At 42.1% G+C, this 12,942-nt stretch overlaps 1 long non-coding RNA gene across 1 annotated transcript; it reads right to left on the bottom strand.

Annotated features, from left to right (window-relative positions):
• Positions 1-517: 517 nt before the first annotated feature.
• On the bottom strand, positions 518-11,713 carry LOC108316928. Its single transcript, XR_001830512.2, has 3 exons — positions 11,369-11,713; positions 3,136-3,216; positions 518-711 (listed from the first exon to the last, which is right to left on the bottom strand). It is a non-coding gene; the product is annotated as an uncharacterized LOC108316928 (long non-coding RNA).
• Positions 11,714-12,942: the final 1,229 nt, after the last annotated feature.

Raw genomic sequence — 12,942 nt, 5'->3', positions numbered from 1 at the left:
CAACACTGTAACTCCCTTCTTAGCCTGTTGACTTAAAGGTAGGACGAGCCCAAAGTGTCCAGGTGGCATCTTAATTTCTAGCTGAATGGAATCGTTGTGTCTCCTGGTAGCAGCATTCCTTTCTCTGGAACTAAGACCTCTAGGCCAGCAGAACATAGTATTGCAGGAACAGTAAGCAAAAATTTTGCTAGTGGGTTGCTAGGGGTGATGGTGAGTGGTGTCACTTCCACTTCCATCCCTTGATTCCTGGACCCATGAATACTGGCTCTGGGAGACAGTACCGTATATCAGATGCTGATTCAGGACATATACAACCTTCTGGAGAACTTTGCCTCAGCCCTGCAAAGTACTGTCACCTAGTTGGTGGTGTCATTGTGACTTCAAAAGACCACTCCACTGTCCTATCAATCTGGCTGCTTCAGGATGATGGGGAACGTGGTAAGACCAGTGAATTCCATGAGCATGAACCTCCTCCTGCACTTCTTTAGCTGTAAAGTGAATGCCTTGGTCAGAGGCAATGTGTGTGGAATACTGTGATGGTAGATAAGGCATTCTGTGAGTCCATAGATGGTAGCCTTGGCAGAAGCATTGTGCATGGGATAGGCACACCCATATCTGGAGTAAGTATCAATTCTGGTGAGAACAAGCCATTGACCTTTCCATGATGGAAGAGGTCTGATATAATCAACTGTTGAGATTCATTCAGGGTGGCTGACAAAATATTAGGGAACGTTACAGATTAGTCTCAAACCTTTTGGAAGGCCAAAAGGATTTATTGGGATAGGCTGAAGATGGCCAGTCCATTATGTTAGGGAAAAGACAGGATCGATAAAAGGCTTTCCCAGTTAAGTCTGTTTACCCCGCATCCCTTTGTCTCTACTCTACTTGTTTACTCATGTAAACTTTGTGCTGGATGGTCCTCTCAGGGGGAGATCAAAGGGAAATAACCCATTAATAGTGTTTACTTCGGGCCCTGGAACCTAAAGCTTTTATCATTCGTAAAACCTCTCTTTTAACCATGTTAATCATCCACAAACATGTTGGCTTAGAACCTCTGTAATGAAATTTATACTGAATAAATGTGAGGATGGACAAGGGGTCTTGGTTGATTGGTTGCATTTTACCCTCTGACAACAGCCAATGACCATGCCTAGCCCACTTGAATCACTGAACCAGGTGTGAGAGTGCATTTATTCACCCATTGTTGAGTCAGGGTCTGCAGGACAGACCTCCACAGGTGGTGATTGACATTTCAGGTGGTGACCCCAAAGTGATCAAGGTCACAGGTGGTGTATCGTATGAGGATTGAACTCACAACCTTCATATTATGAGACAGATGTTGATCACCACCAGTGGAGGTCTGTCCTACAGACATTGACTCAATGACAGATTATTTATCAATGCACTCTCACACCTATTTCAGTGATTCAATTGGGCTAGCGATGGCCATCGACTGCTTTCAGAGGGTGAAATGCAGCCAATTGACCAAGACCCCCTGTCCATCCTCTCATTTATTCATCTGTCATTGAGTCAGGGCCTGCAGGACAGACCTCTGCAGGTGGATCAATGTCTCAGGTGGTGACCCTGATGTGATTGAGGTCACAATCAACCTGTCACCAAGTAGTTGGCTGATCACCCTGAGAAATGGTGGCATATTGAGAGCTCAGTGTTGGTCTCTGCTGCTGGAAATTGGGCACTCAGTGGTAGCTGTAGCCAGGACAGCCATGGTGAGTAGAAGTCTATTTTGCTGAGCTCATGCATAACCTCCATCCCTGCCACTATGGCCACTTTTTTCATGTGCCTATTGGGTGATGACAGGGTTGGCTGAAGAAAGAGGCTGAATGGTGTCCACAGAATGAGTCATCCTATCCACTTGATTATTAAAATCCTCCACTGCTGAGGTCACCAAACATTCACATGAGACACAAATAATTTCACAGTATTTTTTAGCACTCAGAGAGGTTCATCCACATACCTTTTCCCCAAATTTCTTTGTCACCAATTTTTCAATCATGTTTCTTCCAATTCCCTGACCATTCAGCCAAACCATTGGCTACAGACCAAGAATTAGTATATAATCACACATCTGGACATTTTTCCTTCCAAGCAAAACACACAGCCAGGTGCACTGCTCGAAGTTCTGCCTGCTGGGAAGATTTCCCTTCACTGCTGTCCTTCAGGGACGTCTTAGAAAGGGACTGTAGTGCTGCAAGCTCTCCACTTTCAGGTGGTGCCTACGTATTGTGCAGAACCATCTGTAAACCAGGCCCTAGTCTTCACTTCCTTTGTCAACTGTTCTTAGGGAACTCCCCATGAGGTCCACATTGCAGGTAGGGGAAAAGAAGGCAGGGTGGCAGGAGTGGAGACCATGGGCACTTGAGCCACTTCCTCATGTAACTTACTTGTGCCCTCAGGACCTGCTTTAGCCCAATCACATATATACCACATCCATTTCATTCAATGATGGAATGCTGCTGCTGTGCAGGACCCACTTTATGGCCAGATGGGTCAGAAAGCACCCAGTTCATGATAGGCAGTTCATGTCACATGGTGACTTGATGACCCATAGTCAAACGTTCAGTTTTCACCAAAGCCCAGTAACAGGCCGAGAGCTATCTCTCAAAAGAAGAGTAGTTACCTGTGGAAGATGGCAGGGCCTTGCTCCAAAATCCTTGAGGCTTCTGCTGTGATTCATCTATTGGGGCCAGTCAAAGGCTTCAAACAGCATCCCTATCTGCTACTGACATTTCAAGCACCATTGGACATGCTGGGTCATATGGCCCAAGTGGCAAAGCACTTGCACAGCAGCCTGGACCTGTGGCAGAGCCTTCTCCTGTTCTGGACCCCACTCAAAACTGGCATCCTTTGGGTCATTTGATAAATGGGCCAGAGTAACATTCCAGATGAGGAATGTTTTGCCTCCAGAATCCAAATAGGCCTACTAGGTGTTGTGCCTCTTTCTTGGTTGTAGGAGGGGTCAAATGCAGCAACTTATCCTTCACCTTAGAAGGATATAAAGTTATATATAAAGATATAGGCCCTACACTACTGGACCTCTAGAAATTTTACTGAGATAGAAAGTCTCTGAATTTTGGTTGGATTTATTTCCCATCCTGTGGCATGCAAACATCTCACCAATAAGTCCAATGTGTTTGCTACCTCTCACCCACTGGATCCAATTAGCATGTCATCAATGTAATGGGCCAGTGTGATATTCTGTGGAAAAGAAAAGTGATCAAGATCTCTGTGAACAAATTATGACACAAAGCTGGAGAGTTGATATACCTCTGAGGTATGACAGAGAAAGTGTATTGCTGGTCTTGCCAGATGAAGGCAAATTGCTTCTGGTTGGCCTTATGGACAGGAATGGAGAAAAAGGCATTTGCCAAATCAATGACTGCATACCAGGTAACAGGATATGTGTTAATTTGTCCAAGCAATAAAACCACATCTGGTATAGAAGCTGCAATTGGAGTCACTACTAAGTTAAGCTTATGATAATCCACTGCCATTCTCCAAGATCCGTGTCTTCTGCACAGGCCAAATGAGAGAGTTGAACGAGGATGTGGTGGGAATTGGAATCATTTCCCATACATCTTTCAAGTCCTTAATGGTGGCGCTAATCTCTGCACTTCCTCCAGGGATGTGATATTGTTTTTGATTTACTATTTTTCTAGCTAGAGGCAACTCTAATCACTTCCATTTGGTTTTTTCCACCATAATGGCCCTTGCCCTACCAGTCATGGAGCCAATGTGGGAGTTCTGCCAGTTGCTAAGTATGTCTATGCCAATTATGCATTCTGGCACCGTAGAAATGACAACAGGATGAGTCTGGGGCCCACTGGACTCACTATAAGTTGGACCTCAGCTATAACAACATTAATTATCTGACCTCCAAAGCCCATGCTTTAACTGGGGGACAATAATGACGTTTTGGTCCCCTGGAATCAACATCAGCTCAGAGCCATGGTCCAGTCGTACCGCAGAAGTCTGATCAACCCTTTCCCTAGTGCATAGTTACTCTGGTAAAAGGCTGGAGGTCTCCTTGGGGAAGGATGGGAGAAAGATTAACAGCACAAATTGTTGGTAGTGTAGTGCAGTCCTTTCTCAAGGGAACCCGACCTCTCCTTCATCCAAAGGGTTCTGGGTCTGTAAACTGTCTCAAGTCTGAAATTGATTGAAGGGCCATGATTCTCCTTTTTTATAATTCAAATTAGTCTTGTCCACTTGACCTGGAAGTTTTCTGCTTTACAAATCAAGTAGGAATGTAGCAGGCTTCCAATCAATTGCACTTCTAGGAACATTGTGATTCATTAGCCAATGCCTGAGCTTACTTGAGTCAGACTATTCTGATTGCTGCTTTGCCTCTGCTGTCCATTACAGTAACTATGCCTACCTTGCTTTTGATGGTTGTGTGCTGCCACTTGGCCACTGCCACCTTGAGATCCAATTATTCTCATTGCATTTAAATTTTCTAATTGAGTGACTGTGGTTCCCACTGTAAGATCTGGCAGACAGAGAAGGGCAATCACAAAGCTCTTCAAGGATATAGGTTCTCCCCTGATAAATCTATTTTGCAAAGTATTAGTGAGGGGTATGTCTCCTGGACCCTCCCAGCTGGAATGAGTAGGTCTGAAGTGACTAATTTACTCTAGCATTCCAACCTCCCTGAGCCTTTGGATCCCTTCCTCTACATCAAACCCAGGGAGATCAGGCATTTCCAGCTTGCTCACAGTGAGCCATCTTTTAATTCCTATTTCAGCTAACCAAACAAACAAACAATTAGAACCTTTTTAAACTCTCCAAGCTGCAACATTAAATGAAGGATCCCTGCTTAGTGGGCCCATATCAATAAGTTCAGCCTGATCCAACTCTATGTTCCTTCCACCATTATCCCATACCCTTAATATTCATTCCCTTGCCTATTCTCCAGATTTCTTCTTATATAAATTAGAAAACTCAGGCAGTTTTTTTGGAATGTAGTGCACCTTCTCATAGGTCATACTCTGAGCCTCACCTCTAGGGGTCTTCTGGGACTTAAGTCTAGTTCTAGGTCTAGAAGCACAAAGGGGTGTTGGGGGTGGGTCCTGAGAAGAATCAGCATTGTCTTGTCTTGTAACTGTCTGAGGCCATTACTGTTGGCTCAGTCAGTGCAGGGTTCATCTCCTCAGACAAAGGTGGAAAGGCTGATGGTCATGTTGGTGGGGGAGAGGATGTTGCCACCACTGGGGGTGGGGAGGCTGTTTCCTCTGGCAAAAATGGCTCCTTGGAGTTTACAAGTTCAGTGTCCCCAGCGTCATGAAGGTCCTCCTACACATCCCCATTCCAAGTTGCAGGATCTTATTCTTTTCCAATCAGTGTTCTCAGTGTAACAGTACACACCTGGCGAGCCTGAGCATGCATCTTTCCTTGAAGGTCAGCCATTCTCATTATAAGAGCTTGTGTCTGATTTTCTTCAATTTCAGCCCTTTGTCTACAGGAGATAAGACTCTTACTTGGAGCAATCTTAGAAGACTTGAGGCTCAGTATGTGTTTCTGGAGCCAGGATTTAGAATCCCTGAGCTCTTCTTCTTTCATCACTTTGTCCAATGAGCTTAGGAACAACTATTATATTCCTTGATTCTCCACATATGGTCAAAGGTATTATGTATAGAGTCACTAAACTCCTTGCTTCTCATGAGTGATGAATCAGGAGTGTCAAATGCATTTATTTTGCATAATTCTCTAAACAGTTCACTCAAAGGACCATCAGTGTTCTCCATACTATTAGAAGTAGAGTCCTTAGCATTTTTGGGTCTAATCATATTAAGCAGCCCACTCCAGAAACCCCAAAACCAACTAAAAAAATCCATCTTTAAAATTCTCTTCCTCTAGAACTGCTCCTGGTACCAAAATCTGTATTAGTCAGGGATCTCTAGAGGGGCAGAACTAATAGGATAGATGTATTTATGAAGGGGAGTTTATTAAGGAATATTGATTCACACAATCACAAGGTGAAGTCCCACAATAGGCCATGTGCAAGCTGAGGAGCAAGGAAGCCAGTCTGAGTCCCAAAACCTCAAAACCAGGAAAGCCGACAGTGCGGTCTGAGTCTGTGGCCGAAGGCCTGAGAGCCCATGGCAAACCACTGGTATAAGTCCAAGAGTCCAAAAGCTGAATAACTTGGAGTCTGATATTTGAAGGCAGGAAGCATCCAGTACGGAAGAAAGATAAAGGCCGGATGACTCAGTGAGTCAAGTTCTTCCAGCTTCCGTCTGCTTTATTCTAGCCATGTTAGCAGCTGATTAGATGGTGACCACCCAGGTTGGGAGTGGGTCAGCCTCTCCCAGTCCACTGACTCAAATGTCAGTCTCCTTTGGCAACACCCTCACAGACAGACACAGGAACAATACTTTGCATCCTTCAATCCAATCAGGTTGACACTCAATATTAACCATCACAAAATCCATCTCTTATCATAGCTTTCAAATGCAATTCAACAACCCACTTATCTTACCAGCATTGTGAATTGAAACTTGCTTGTTCATCATCCCAACTTTATCAGGTCCATTGCCTGTCTTTTGGTTTATTGAAAGTAACAGTTATAACAAATGCTTTACTTTCACTACTATATAACATGGACCAACATTTTTTCCCAGGCTTTTAGAACAATATCCTTCCTTTCTAACTTCCAGTCCTAAAGCTGATGGCATGTATTTTGGGATTTGTTATGGCAGCACCCCACTTCCAACATATTCAGCTTTGCCACCATAATGCTCTATAACAAACAACCACAGAATCTCAGAGGCAGGCAGCAATAAGCAGTAGTTTCTGCCTTATGTGGGCTGTCAGGGTTTGCCTCCACTGCTGGCTGGGCGTCAGCTGGGCTTAGCTCCTGACCTTGAGTCGGGTCCAGGCCTGCTCTTTGTGTGGCTGTTCTGTAACCCTGGCTGCACGAGTTTTTCTCACTGCAGACGATCACACTGCAAGAGAACAAGCCCAGCCACATCAGCACATTCCAAGCCCTTGTTTGCGTCACGTTGTGCTAGTCACGTCTTTTTATTCTGTATTTGTTGATGCTTTGACATCTTGGGGCCTTGCTGACCCTGGAGTGACTACCTCTCCCAGGGTTAGCTAATTCCTAGAGATAGCAGACTACTGGCCTGAGAGTGCGCTTTTCGTATGCAGACCAACTATTCCAGAGCTCATACCCTCCCAACCACCTCCTTTGATGAACTCTTACCTTCTGGGCCAATACTCCAGGGCTAAATACCAGACAACTGTACCAGAGAGTCCACTGAAATTATTCTAAGTGGCCAATTCTAAACCTGCTCACCCTGCCTCACACATTAGTTTCCCCACAGTAACCACAGTAAAGATCTTCTCCCTGTTCCCTCTGCCCCTGACTGAGCCTGGTGCTTCCCCATGTGACCCCACATTATGGCGTGGCATGCCCTTTTGTCTTGGTGTCTGTTGAGTGTAACAAACTATCTTTCCAGTGGTAGCTGTCTCCTTATCTATTGGCTTTTTGACATATCTAAATAATAAAACCTACATTAAAAAATATTTGTCCACTAATAACCCTTAGGCTAGTGTAAGTCACTTAATTAATCCCAAAGTCAAGGTGTTGGGAATAACTCCCTGCTTACCAGCCTGGTGACAGTAAAGGCATATGTCTATTAGACGGGAGAAGGATTAGGACACTCTTTCCCAGAGTGGCAAGAGTGTGGATATAGAATTCTATTAGAGAGGAATGAAGAACTGAGACCAATAATCCAATCTATAACCACTGTATATGTATATATGATGTTAGATTAAAAAATGAGATATGTAATATGATGTCAAATATGTAAAATAGAATCTCTGTAGAGAAAAAAGTATTGAAGGAAAGACATTAAAATGTTAATAAGGCATATCTTTGGGTGCTGAGACTGTGGATGATTAAAATTACTCTTTCTTCTATTTTATAAATTGTCTTTCATGGGAATATATTTATTTTATAATTTAAAAATATACTGTATTAACTAGAAGTTGAGTCTTCTAAGTATTAAGTTAAAATTGCTTGACTATCTTCTACTTGGGATCAGTATTGGTCTTAAAAACAGGGCAAGGAGGATTTGCCTGATTCCACCTGGGAGAACAGAAGGGTTTCCATGGCAGGGAATAGAGTGTCTGACAGGGGTTGCCCTTTTTTGTTCTTTGCTATTTAAAGTTTGGTCCATTTCTAACAAGCTCGCAGGTGACACCAATGCTCACCAGCATTGGTGTCACCTGTGAGCTTGTTAGAACTGCACACTCTCAGTTCTCATGCCAGAGCTATAGAATCAGAATCTGCATTTTAAGAGGATTCTCCAGGTGGTTTGCATGCACATTAAAATTTGAGATGCACTGAGTTTATTCCATACTGTTTATTTTAGCCTCATTTAAAGTAAATGAATTTTTGCTTCATGATTCAAAATGGCTGGTAGAAATGGTTGTTATAAAATGCAGATAGTGAAATAGGCTAACAGATGGGCTGGCTTAACGACCTAGTACTAACAATTTTCATGCAACAAAAGTGAATTATTCAGTCTATAATATTTATTAACAGTCTGATGTGGGCCCCTGTTCCAGGTAGAATAGCGTTTCCCTAAAAAATTGTAACAGAGCTGTAATTCTGGAAGGTATTCGCAGGACATTAATGGGTCCCACTGTATTAGTTTCTTATGGCTGCTGTCATAAATTATAACAAACTTGGTGGCTTAATACAATACAGATTTATTATCTTACAGTTCTGGAGATAAAAATCTGAAAGGGGTCTCAATGGGTTAAAATCAAAGTGTCAACAGTGCTACATTCCTTCTGGAGGCTGGAGGGGAGAATGCGTCTCTTTTCCAGTTCTGCAGCTTCCCACATTTCTCAGCAGTGAATGGTCAAGTGCTTCCCATGCTGCATTGCTGACACTGTCTTCTGCCTTCCAGTTCTAGTTTTCAGGACCTTTGTGATTATATTGGGTTCACACAGATAATCCAGGATAACGTCACTATGTTAAGATCAGCTGATTGGCAACCTTAATTCCATTTGCTACTGTAATTTCCCTTTGCCTTGTAAAGTTCCAGGGATTAGGAAATAGACATCTTTAGGAGACCATTATTCTGCCTACCATGAAATGGAGATTTTGTGGTCACATAAATCTGCAAGAAATATTTCTTTTTTTTGAGCTTTGCAATATACATCAGTATATTAAGGCTCTGAGAATTTTTGGAGTAAAGAAGGCCCTTTAAGTTTGCTCAGCCCAGGAACTCTTTGTTTGCACATTTCATAAAGCAGAGCCAGAGAAATATAGGGAAATTCAGAGAAAATTAAGAACTGTTTTCTGCCCTAAAGGAATTGAAGACAGCTTTTTATTTTCTCAATCATTGATTGCAAATTAATACAGAATTCATTAGTGCTGAGGGAATGCAGGGCAGGAGAGGGAGTGAGAACATCTGTAGAAATCAGAAGCCCTAATTACCAGGCTTCTGTTCCATACAAGGCAATGATGAGAACAGCAGTAGTTGTGGGAGTCTATGCCGATTTCCCTCTCACCATCGACATATTGTGGCATTATGAATAATTAAAAAAATCTGCCTGGGTCATTTTCTTAATCTCTATGACTCTGTATCTCATATGTAAAGTTGGGTTAACATTATCTCTTTCATCCAGTACCATTATGGGCTTTTAATTAATGTTAAAATGCTCTTTGGCATTCACATGCAGAAAGAGTTATTAAATTTTGGTGCCAAATATTATGATGGTAATGAGAACTTGCTCACTAATATCTCATTATATGTGCAACTTTTTCCCTTAATTTACTGCATAAATCACCCATGGCTATATACAATATTATCCCTACAGCCAGAACAGCTTCTTTTATCTTTTAGATATCTTATGTTGAAACCAAGAAATACAAACCAGAGAAAGCTGAGTCTTATTTTAAAAATTCCCAGAAGGCATTTGTTTTATGTGGTGAGCATAATGATTGCTTACAATAAAAAAGCCTTGAAAGGTCTCACTTGCTCTAAGATTATTCATGCAGCAATTATGCTATTGATGTCAATTTGTTTTTATGATAATATATTATAAACTATTCTGAACCCACTCAACAAAGCATAGTATAATGCTTGCAATCTTCCCCACGGCCTTTCTTGCTAAGATACCTATTCAATTCGTTGTTTAGAAAAAGCCAAGGAATATAGGCATTATAAAAACAGATGAAGTGTAGATCATTTGAAATCTAAAAATGAATTGGAACTTGTAATTTTAAAGTGAATAATCACAAAAGAAAGAAACAGAAATCACAAAATAGCTGGGTATTCTGACTTATATTCTAGATGACGTTACGTATCTTAGTACAAATGTTGTCCAAATGAGACCCCTAAATCTTAGTACAAATATTGTCCAAATGAGCCCCCCTAAATTGTATGTGTGACACAAAGGGAGGGGAACTTGTATTTATTTTGCAGTTTCTCAAGAGGAAAGGGCTGTCTCAGCTTAAATTTTGGACATCTTAAATTTGGCTTTGGATTGCTACAGGTTTTCAGGTAACTATTCATATTTCAAATGATGATTATTATTTTGCTTCTTAAGGTTCTTGTTTTTGTAGAGTAGGTAACATGTTAATGTATTGTACTTTAAAAAAACAGTTATTGTGGTTACTTTGCCTGGGTAAGCCTCTATGTAAACATGTTTGAAATACTTATTAAAAGAAGATGTGCTCCCTGATCTTAAGGAGGTTAAATCTCACTCTTGCTTCACTGTTTCAAGTTTTATTATGATCTTAAATTGAGGTTATATTCACATGGACAGGGCAAAAATTCACCACTGACATATCTATTTGATGTTGTCAGCCATGTTCACAGCCAGGCTGCAAAATCCATTAGTTATTATGTAAAAGGTGCTTTTAATCCTCAGCAGCAGGATTTTTTCCTTATTTATTTTCATTTTGCCTTGTAGATATAATTTGAGCAAATAATTTGAAGATGGGCAAATCAAAGTTTGACTGAAGCTGATGAAAGTAAGCACATTGCTTGATTAATATTCTTATCCTTTTTTGTAAGCTGCATTACAAAAATATATAATTTCTGTAAAATAAAATGTAAAAATAGGCATAGAAGTCAGGGCAAAGGAATATGACTAGAGAAAGGTAAAATGAAACCAAATGTGAGATGACACCCAAAAGGCAGCCTGTTCCTGTAACATACATAAGCACTCATTCAGCCTAAACAGTGTACACGCTCATGTCCAGGTGGGCCACACTCTTTAGTTCCATGTTTTCAGTAGCCCATGAAATGAGGGAAATGCTTATGAAATGGCTCTATTGTTCTCTAAATTGAGCTGTTCAAAGAACAAAATTTTAAAATCCACTTACCTCTGTTGGTTTCAGAAAGGAGGGGAGTGGTGTAGCTGATCATCTGAAAATATCAGATGATATAGCATCGTCCTATTTTTAGCTCTGACCATGGGACTTTAAAACAACATCCAATGTGCTTTGTTAGAGATGCCACAACCAGTCACGACTGCTGGCACTGCAGAAAACTGAAAGTTACACAAAGGGAATTACCGTTGAGAGAGAAGAGCTGGGGGAAAGGCCCCATGCAGTCACTGGTAGCTGGTGGGTTTGCTCCTATGATACAAGAGTTTTGTGTGTCCTTATAAATCTGAAGCAGCAACATCTATGGAACCCCGTGTTTTCCATCATCAGTGACTATTGGTGAAAGTGGCTCTTGATTTTGAATGCTCACTTGTCTGGGTGCCTTGGAAATGTGCAATCTTGTACTGGCCCTTTTAGTGACCGGCTTTGTGGTCCTGAGATAACTGCTTTCCATTTCTTCATGTATTTCCTCTCAATACAATGTGAATTAGATGCCCTTCAAAGCCCCTTCCAGGACCAAAACTTTAAGCAGCGTAGTTAAATACCCTGCAAACCTCACATGTATAAACATATGATTCTGTTTTTTAACCCCTCTGTAGTTGAACTCAAATAGCCCCTATTTCAATGATGGTGAGAGGAAAAAAAGAAATCAAGTAAACAAACAACAAACAAATTAATTTTGTCACTTTGATTTTCTTCTGGTTTAGGGTTTAGCCTTTTGGTGTAATTACCCAGAATTTAAATTTTGTTGATTCAAAATTCAGGTTATCGGAGGTGTTCTTTTCTCTCAAGGGCTCCTCTAACTCCTTGCCCCTGCTCTCCTGGTTTTTCCCCTCCTCCTTTTGCTTTACTGTTGATAAAACAGGAGAGTTCCCTGACTCCCCTAGCAGGACATGCAACAGGGGTTTGGCTTGTCTGTTTGGCCACCATGCATGCTCAAACTCCTTACAGGAGGTGGAGCATGTAGATGGGTGGGTACAGGAGCCGGAGCGAGCACCCCTGGGTCAAGGCCCTGGGGCAGCATCCACGGGGGCTATCCTGCAACTTCCAAAGCCCAAGTGGGCATGTGTTACAGTGCACTCTTTCAGCCTTGCTGTCTGTGGATGGCACATGTGTTAACCAGCTCAGTGCCCTCTTGGTACCCAGGTCCTTGTCTGGTATCCAGGAAGGATCAGGTCATACACAAACTTGAAGGGTGAATGCAGGGATTTTGTTGAGTGGTGGAGGTGGCTCTCAGCAGGATGAATGGGGAGCTGGAAGGGGGATGAAGTGAGAAGATGATCTTCCTCTGGAGTTTGGTCATGCAGTGTCCCATCTCGTTTTTGTTCCCAGTTGATCTCTCCACATTCAGATGCTCCTTTCCTTCTTTCTGCCATGCTATTCTTCCATTCTTCCGCTCTTCTGTTCATCTGCTTGTGGAGCCTGGGGTTTGGGGTTTATATGGGTACAGGATGGGTGGGGGATGGTGGGCTAAAAGGCAACTTTTAGTCACAAAAACAGAAATGTCTGTTCTAATTTAAGGCGGTGGGTTTCCAGACTTAAAGGTGGGGTCTTTGCTGAGGAACCATCCT

The sequence above is a fragment of the Cebus imitator genome, unplaced genomic scaffold (assembly GCF_001604975.1).
Source record: "Cebus imitator isolate Cc_AM_T3 unplaced genomic scaffold, Cebus_imitator-1.0 Scaffold194, whole genome shotgun sequence".
In the NCBI taxonomy this organism is placed as follows: domain Eukaryota; kingdom Metazoa; phylum Chordata; class Mammalia; order Primates; family Cebidae; genus Cebus; species Cebus imitator.
The sequence above is the reverse complement of the archived record's forward strand: the minus strand, read 5'-3'. Positions and strand labels throughout refer to the sequence as shown.